This window comes from Hemiscyllium ocellatum, chromosome 41 (genome assembly GCF_020745735.1).
Source record: "Hemiscyllium ocellatum isolate sHemOce1 chromosome 41, sHemOce1.pat.X.cur, whole genome shotgun sequence".
In the NCBI taxonomy this organism is placed as follows: domain Eukaryota; kingdom Metazoa; phylum Chordata; class Chondrichthyes; order Orectolobiformes; family Hemiscylliidae; genus Hemiscyllium; species Hemiscyllium ocellatum.
Genome location: NC_083441.1, coordinates 1,516,229 through 1,524,802, shown reverse-complemented (window position 1 = coordinate 1,524,802; position 8,574 = coordinate 1,516,229).

The following is an 8,574-nucleotide window of genomic DNA, read 5'->3' as shown; positions in this document are numbered from 1 at the left end:
CCTTCAAGGATATTATCAGAGGTTGATGCCTCAGTGCTGTTCAGAATGAATGTCCAGAGGTTGCTCCATTCCAGACTCCCGATTTGCCAGTGCAACAGTTGGTCCGTTTTCAGTCGATTCTCGTTACATCAGATGGTATTCACAAGCAGCTGAAGGCATTGACAACAATAAAAACTCATTCTCCATGCCCTGCTCACTGACACAGTTAAGACTTGACAATCTGGGAAATAAAGCACATTAGGCCAGGACAGAACAAAGCAAAGCAAATCAATAACCTTATCTGGTCAGTTCCAATGTCTCAGTCGGCAACCCTCCTTCCTCAACAAAGAGATGGACAGCCTCATCGACTAATCCATCAGTCATCTGTAGTCAGAATTCATTAATGACATCCAAGTGGAGCACTCGAATCCAAAATCTGCCTGTAGCTCTGTTCGAAAGATGAATAGAATTACATTGGAGAGGTGAAGTGAGAGGGAATGCTTAAATGGAATCTCTGCATGTCTCGCGAGTGACATCAGGCATGACCAGTTAGTGGAAAACTGGAACAGACTCTTCATTGGCTTGAGTTTGAAACAATATATCCATGGTTGCTGGAACCAAATAATCTCTTGCTACTCGAGAAGCTTCAATCAAAGAAGCCACGGGCAGAAGAAGGCCTTTCAAATCTGCTGGAATCAACATGACGATGGCCGGTAATCCAGCTGAATACTATCTTGCCACTATCTTCCCCAAACCGTTTGATCCCATCCTCCCAACGAACAATATCTAACCCTTTTTAAAAGAAAATGTCCAAATTTCGGCCTCCCCCACTTTTTCTGACTGAGAATTCCACAGGTTGATCACACTCTGCTCAAGATATATATTTTTTATTATCTCACTTGTATATAGCCAAACCCCACACACTTAGACTTTGACCACACTAGTTCTCCACCTTGTGTTTTTGGGAAGAAGCTTTCTGTCCTCTGTTGAGTCCTGTTAGAATTTTGCAATTTTTCGTGAATTCACAGTTCATTCCCATAAGGTCCACTAAAACTAGATTTAAACGATTCAATCTCTCTTTATATATTAGTTATGCCATCACATGAATCTGTCTAATAAACCGTTCTGATAAACATTGGCGCAATGTATCCCTTTCCAGAACATTCTTACTCAGTATTGAAAACAGCAGAAAGCGGACCAGAGGAGATATCACCAAAGGTATATCACACCAATCACACATGGGTTTCTCAGCTGCAGGAATGGTTGCTGGATGTTCCAGGGTTTAGAGCACTTAAAAAGAATAGGGAGGGGTGAAAAAGAGGGGGGCGCGTAGCACTGCTAATCAGAGAGGGTATCACAGCGACAGAATCTTCCCTTGTCGAAGAAAATCTGCCTACCGAGTCAGTATGGTTGTAAATTAGAAACAGCAAGGGAGCAGTCACCTCTTCAGGGGTTTACTACAGGCCCTCCAATAGCAGCAGGGAGATGGAAGAAAGCATGGGTCGGCAGATTTTGGAAAAATGTGGATGGAGTAGGGCTGCTGTATTGGGTGACTTTACCCTTCCCAATATTGATTGGAACCTCCTTCGAGCCGAAGACTTGAATGGAGCTGTTTTTGTACAATGTGTTCAGGAGGGTTTCCTAACTCAGTACGTTGACAGGTCGACGAGGGGAGAGGCCATTCTAGACTTAGTGTTCGGAAACGAGCCGGGGCAGGTATCAGATTCTGTGGTGGTAGAGCATTTTGGTGATAGTGACCACAACTGCCTCACATTCTACATAGCTATGGAGAAGTAGAGGATTAGGCAAAATGGGAGGATATTTAATTGGGAAAGATGCGATTTGACATGAGTTAGGAAGCATGGATTGGGAGCAATTGTTCCATGGTAAATGCACGATAGACATGTGGAGACTGGTTAAGGAACAGTTGTTGCAAGTAATGTATAGATATGTCCCTCTGAGACAGGCAAGAAGTGGTAAGATAAAGGAACCTTGGATGACGAGAGCGTGGAGGTTCTCGTCAAAAAAAAGAACAAAGGTAGCTTACATAAGGTGGAGGAAGATAGGGTCAAGCTCAGCTCTACAGGATAACAGGCAGGAGTGGAAGGAGCTTAAAAATGGTGTGAGGAGAGCCAGGAGGGGGCACGAGAAAGGATTGGCAGAGCGGATTATGGAGAACACAAAGGCATTTTACACTTATGTGAGGAATAAGAGAATACTCAAAGAAAGAGTAGGGCCGATCAGGGATAGCATAGGGAATTTGTGTGTGGAGTCTGTGGAGGTAGGGGAAGTCCTAAATGTTTTTTGCTTCTGCCTTTACGAAAGAAACGAACTTTGTAGTGAATGAAACCTTTGAAGAGCAGGTGTGCAAGTTGGAATGGATAGAGACAGAGGAAGCTGATGCGCTGAAAATGTTGTCAAATATTAAGATTGACAAGTCGCCAGGCCCGGACCAGATTTGTCCTTGGCTCTTTGGGAAACAAGAAATGCAACTGCTTCGCCACTTGCGAAGATCTTTTCATCCTCGCTCTCCACTGGAGTCGTACCTGGGGATTGGAGAGAGGCAAATCTAATTCCTCTCTTCAAGAAAGGAAATAGGGAAATCCCCGGCAATTACAGACCAGTAAGTCTCACGTCTGTCGTCTGTAAGGTGTTAGATAGGATTCTGAGGGATCGTATTTACGACCATCTGGAAGAGCATGGCTTGGTTAAATGCAGTCAACATGGCTTTGTGAGGGGCAGGTCATGCCTCACAAAACGTATCGAGTTCTTTGAGGATGTGACTAGAAAAGTTGATGAGGGTCGAGCTGTGAATGCGGTGTATATGGACTTCAGAAAGGCATTTGATAAGGTTCCCATGATAGGCTCAATCAGGAGGTCAGGAGGAATGGGACTCAGGGGAACATAGCTCTCTGGATACAGAATTGGCTGGCCAACAGGAGACGGCAAGTGGTAGTAGAAGGAAAATATTCTGCCTGGAGGTCTGTGGTGAGTGGTGTTCCACAGGGCTCTGTCCGTGGGCCTCTATTGTTTGTAAATTTTATTAATGACTTGGATGAGGGGATTGAAGGATGGTTCAGCAAGTTTGCTGATGATACAAAGGTTGGAGGTGTCATTGACAGTATAGAGGGCTGTTGTAGGCTGCAGCGGGGCATTGACAGGATGCAGAAATGGGCTGAGAGGTGGCGGAAGGAGTTCAACCTGGAAAAATGTGAGGTGATGCATTTTAGAAGGTCGAATTTGAAAGCTGAGTACAGGATTAAGGATAGGATTCTTGGCAGTGTGGAGGAACAGAAGGATCTTGAATTGCAGGAGCATAGACCCCTTAAAATGGACACCAAGTGGACAGGGTTGTTAAGAAAGCATATGGTGTTTTGGCTTTCATTAACAGGGGTATTGAGTTTAAGAGTCGTGAGATCTTGTTGCAGCTCGATAAAACTTTGGTTAGACCGCACTTGGAATACTGTGTCCAGTTCTGGTCTCCCTATTGTAAGAAAGATGTGGATGCTTTGGAGAGGGTTCGGATGAGGTTTACCTGGACTGGGGTGCTTATCTTATGAGGAGAGGTTGACTGAGCTCAGACTTTTTTCATTGGAGAAAAGGAGGAGAAGGGGGACCTAATTGTGGTATACAAGATAATGAGAGGCATAGATAGAGTCGCTAGCCAGAGATTATTTCCCAGGGCAGAAATGACTAACACGAGGAGTTATCGTTTTAAGCTGGTTGGAGAAAAGTACAGAGGGGATGTCAAATGCGGGTTCTTTGCACAGAGAGTTGTGAGTGCATGGAATGCGTTGCCAGCAGCAGTTGTGGTGGCAGGGTCATTGGGAACATTTAAGAAACTCCTGGACATGCATATGGTCACAGACATTTGGGGGTGCATACATGAGGATCAGTACTCGGCACAACATCTTGGCTAAAGGGCCTGTTCTGTGCTGTACTGTTTTATGTTCTATGTATTATTAGCGGAGAGTTTCACAACTGGAAGTGCAACTTTAAGGGAGTTCTGAAGTATCACGGGGTCATTACAAAGGAAGTGCATCACTGCCGGCGTGTTAGGTTGACAGAATGCTTCACTGCAGGTAGTCGGTGTTGAGGAACGCTACACTATTGGAGAGCCAATGCTGATGGAGCATTCCACTGCCAGGTGATCAATGCTGACGGATTGGTGCACTTTTGGAGGGTCGGCGCTGAGGAAACACTGCACTTTCAAAGGGTGAGTGCTTTGGAAGCGTGCACTGCTGAACGCCAGTGCTGAGGCAGTACCGCACTTTTGGAGGGGTAGCCTTGAGACAGTGAGATACTATCGAAGGGACAGTCCTAATCAATTTAATGAATTAAACATTACATTAACAGAGGTCAGCCACACCTTCTCGTGTTTGTTATCTATCATGTCTCTGATGTTTATCAAATAGTCTATCTCTTCCCTCACAGTGAACTAATTTACTATACAGCCTGTGCGGACTGCAAGCTATCAAAGCACAACAGGCTGAAGGTATCAAAGTACAACAGACTTTGGGTGATCAGTATCATTCGGTAAGGGCATACTTGATGAATGATGGGACTCCAGGAATAAGTGAGCGTCAGAGGGACTTCGATTTAAATATTGACAGATTCGTGAATGTAGAAAAGATGGGTCAGGTGGTATATGGAGTACTGGCCCCGTGCGATTTGCGTCCAGTTCAACACCATTTACACATCACTTTGAAGTTATGCCTTCGGGCCTGCTACGCATCTGGTTAGGGAAGTGATTGACAGTCTACTCCATCTATGCCACGCATACATTTGTATACTTGAATCAGATTTTCCCTCCACCCCAATCCTCCTCTTCTCCAAAGAGACAAAACAGTCTCTCCTCTTAATTGAGATTTTTCATCCAACATAACATCCTTATAACTCCCTTCTGCATTGTTTGCAGTGAAATCAGTCCTTCTGATAATATGGCGAACAAAAATGCACAGAGTATTCCACCTGAGGACTAAGAAATATTTTGCAAAGTTGTCGTGAAATTCCTTTCGCCAGACTCTAGGAATGGCGAATGAAGGTAAGGACCTCGTATGCCTTCTTCACCAAACTGTTAGCTGTGCTGACAACTTCTGGGATCTATCACCTTGCACACCATGATCACGCAGTTCCTCCATGCTCTTTGGGGATCTGTTACATATTTTGTATACCCTTCCCCGATGAGAGTTCCCAAAATGAATGACCTTGCACGTGACAGGAAGAAATTCCATCTGAAATTGCTCTGACCAACTTAGCATTTAACCCATACCAGACTAGCATGAGACCATCCTCCTCATGATAAACTACAAGACCAAATTTTGAGAAGTATGCAAACCTACTAAGGATATGCTTTGTATTCTCATGCAAGCTGTGAATGTATCGTTCAGAGTCTCGAAATAGGATACTTTTGCATACAAATGAGGAGGCATCCACTTAAGACAGAGATGAGGACGTTTCCTTTTCTATATCAGCGGTTTGTGAGTCACGGAATTCCATTCCTGGAAAGGAAGTGGATTCAAAGAATTTAATTTTTTAAGGCAGATGCAGCGAGATTCTTGATGGCTGAGGGGATGAATGCTGATTGGGTGATATGCAGGAATGCAGAGATAAGGATAAAATTGAAAAAAACCTTTGATCTTTTTGAGTGTTGATTGTGTGTGAGGGAGGGATAGTAGTCTCGGAGGTTTGAAAGTACTCTTATTGTTCCTTACTTGCGCATTGCAGTCGCTGCATGGAAAATCCACCTGCCATGTCACAGAGTGTACTGGTATATGTTAAGATGTAAAATGTTGGCTTTAACCTAGATAGCTGACTTATTTTCACTGCAGTACGAATTTAACGAATCAGTTTAAATTATGCCCCAAAATACTTTAATTCAATCGAATTTAAATGTTCTTGTTTTGACAACATTACCTGGATGAGACGAACCGATATTTTTGCGCTTTAGAAACAGACATTTTGGACAGTTAACAGGAGAAAAAGCACGTTGTGCGATCGACAGACTACTATTCAAAACATTGTCTAAAAGGTACCTTGCTATTTTCAGTTGAAAAATCTATGCAGCAGAAGATCAAGACGGCCCGGGGAGATATAAAAAAGAGGATACCGCTATCTGGCTTTGAAAAATAATTTGCTGTAAATTTAATAGGGGCACTGTCGGAACAGTGTATTGTTATAGAGTGGGAGGCAGATAAACCTTTAAGAGAAAGCAGGTTGGAGTTGTAAATACTGGTTGTATAATGTGCATTTTCGAGTTAAAGAATAAAATTGTTATTTTTCCTTTCATCAGTCGAATTTGCATAGTTCCCTGACACTCATACTGTAACAGATGATGAACAGTTGTGACCTTTTCTGTGTGCTTGACTCAATTAACAATAGTATTCACCGCCATGTTATAACAGTTTGGGAGCTCGAGTCGACAGGTTTAGACAGATCCAGTCTGAAATTTTCAGTAGATTTTAAAGATTTGGAGTGAAAGATCCCAGCAGATTTAATTACTTGCCGAATAGTGTCCTTGTTTTTTAAATAAAATATAGTTGAGACAATTTGCTTCATTATGGTTACTTGCAGTTGATTGAACTTGGAGGGAGAGAAACGGTTCTTAATAGTCCGAAGGAGGTTCTGGGGTGTGAAGACGTATCCCAAATTTATCAAAACAGTTTAGAAAGAAAAGAACATATTTTTAGAATTAACAAAAAAGAAGATTAGAATTCGTTTTATCAAGTGGAAAAGTAAAGCTGAAATTGCAACTAGAACATTTATGTGTGACAGAGAAACAGGGAAGTATTATAAAACTAGAAATATCTAAACGACCATTGAAGAAAATGGAGTTGGAAGGTAAACAAAGGGGTGGGGGTGGGGGAGAAAAAGAGAAAGACAGAACAAAGAAAAAGAGAGAGAGTGGAAAAACAAAGAGAGAGAGTAGGGGAAAAGAAAGAGAGAGACAGTTCTTAGCTGAGCAAAGAGAGTGAAGAAAGGGAAAGAGAAGAGAGAGAAAAGAAAGAGAAATGGTGAGATAAAATGGAACTTCAGATGTTGTGAACTGGCAAAGTCAAATTAACAGGATGGAGATGAAGACAGAAGGGAGTGATAAATGCAAATAAGTGAAACCACTGCCAAATTTTGATTAGAAAGGTGTCAAAGCCTTAGAAACACTTGTCAGAGGACTTGTGGATAATGGTATTTAGACGAAACTGGTAAGCAGAACTAGTGAGCTATTTACAGCGGTCACAGATGAGAGGTCATGTGATTATGAACAGGTCAAACATGCTATAAAATCACTATCACGCATGTCATCTGAATATTTTGAAACTGTATCAAAAAGAGCGAAGGAACTGGAGAAAATTTGTTCGTTATTGCCCCACAGTGCAAGGAATCAAATCCAGATGTTGTGGACTTTGATATGCCTCAAAATAAGTTAAACCATGAGGAAGTCCTTGTGGATTGGGTAGGTTCATAAACTATCTGCCTCAGGAGCAAATAATGCAACTGAAAGCTTTGTTACAGCAGTATGAGGACATATGCAGGTATAAGATGGGGAGGACTAATGCTATTGTACCTGAGGAACATTAGGGAATTCTATTCTGATAAAACAACACCCCGACAGGCTTAATCCTTTCAAAGCCAGACAGGTTCAGAAGGAAGTTGAGGCCTTGCTCAAACAAGAATTAATCGAACCGAGTCAAAGCGAGTACATAGAACATAGTACATAGAACAACACAGCATAGAAGAGGCCCTTCGGCCCACGAAGTTGTGCCGAAAATTTGTCCTAGCTTAAGCACCTATCCAATTGCCGCTTAAAGGTCACCAATGATTCTAACTCTGCCACTCTCACAGGCAGTGCATTCCATGCCCCCACCACTCTCTGGGTAAAGAGCTTACCCCTGACATCCCCCCATATACCTTTCACCCTTCACCTTAAATTTATGCTCCCTTGTAACACTCTGTTGTACCTGGGGAAAAAGTCTCTGACTGTCTACTCTATCTATTCCCCGATCATCTTATAAACCTCTGTCAAGTCACTCCTCATCCTTCGCCGTTCCAAAGAGAAAAGGCCTAGCACTCTCAACCTATCTTCGTACGACCTATTCTACATTCCAGGCAACAGCCTGGTAAATCTCCTCTGCACCCTCTCCAGAGTTTCTACATCTTTCTTAAACTGAGGCTACCAGAACTGCAAACAGTACTCCAAATGTGGCCTTACCAAGGTCCTGTACAGCTGCAACATCACCTCACGACTCTTGAATTCAATTCCTCTGCTAATGAACGCTAATACACCATAGGCCTTCTTACAAGCTCTATCCAACTGAGTCGCAACTTTCAAAGAGCTATGAACATATACCCTAGCATCCCTCTGCTCCTCCGCCTTACTAAGAACCCTACCATTAACCCTGTATTCCGCATTCTTATTTGTTCTTCCAAAATGGTCAAACTCTCACTTGACAGTGTTGAATTCCATCTGCCACTCCTCAGCACAGCTCTGCATCATATCTAAGTCCCTTTGCAGCTGACAACAGCCCTCCTCACTATCCACAATTCCACCTATCTTCGTATCGTCTGCAAATTTACTGACCCACCCTTCGACACCCTCTT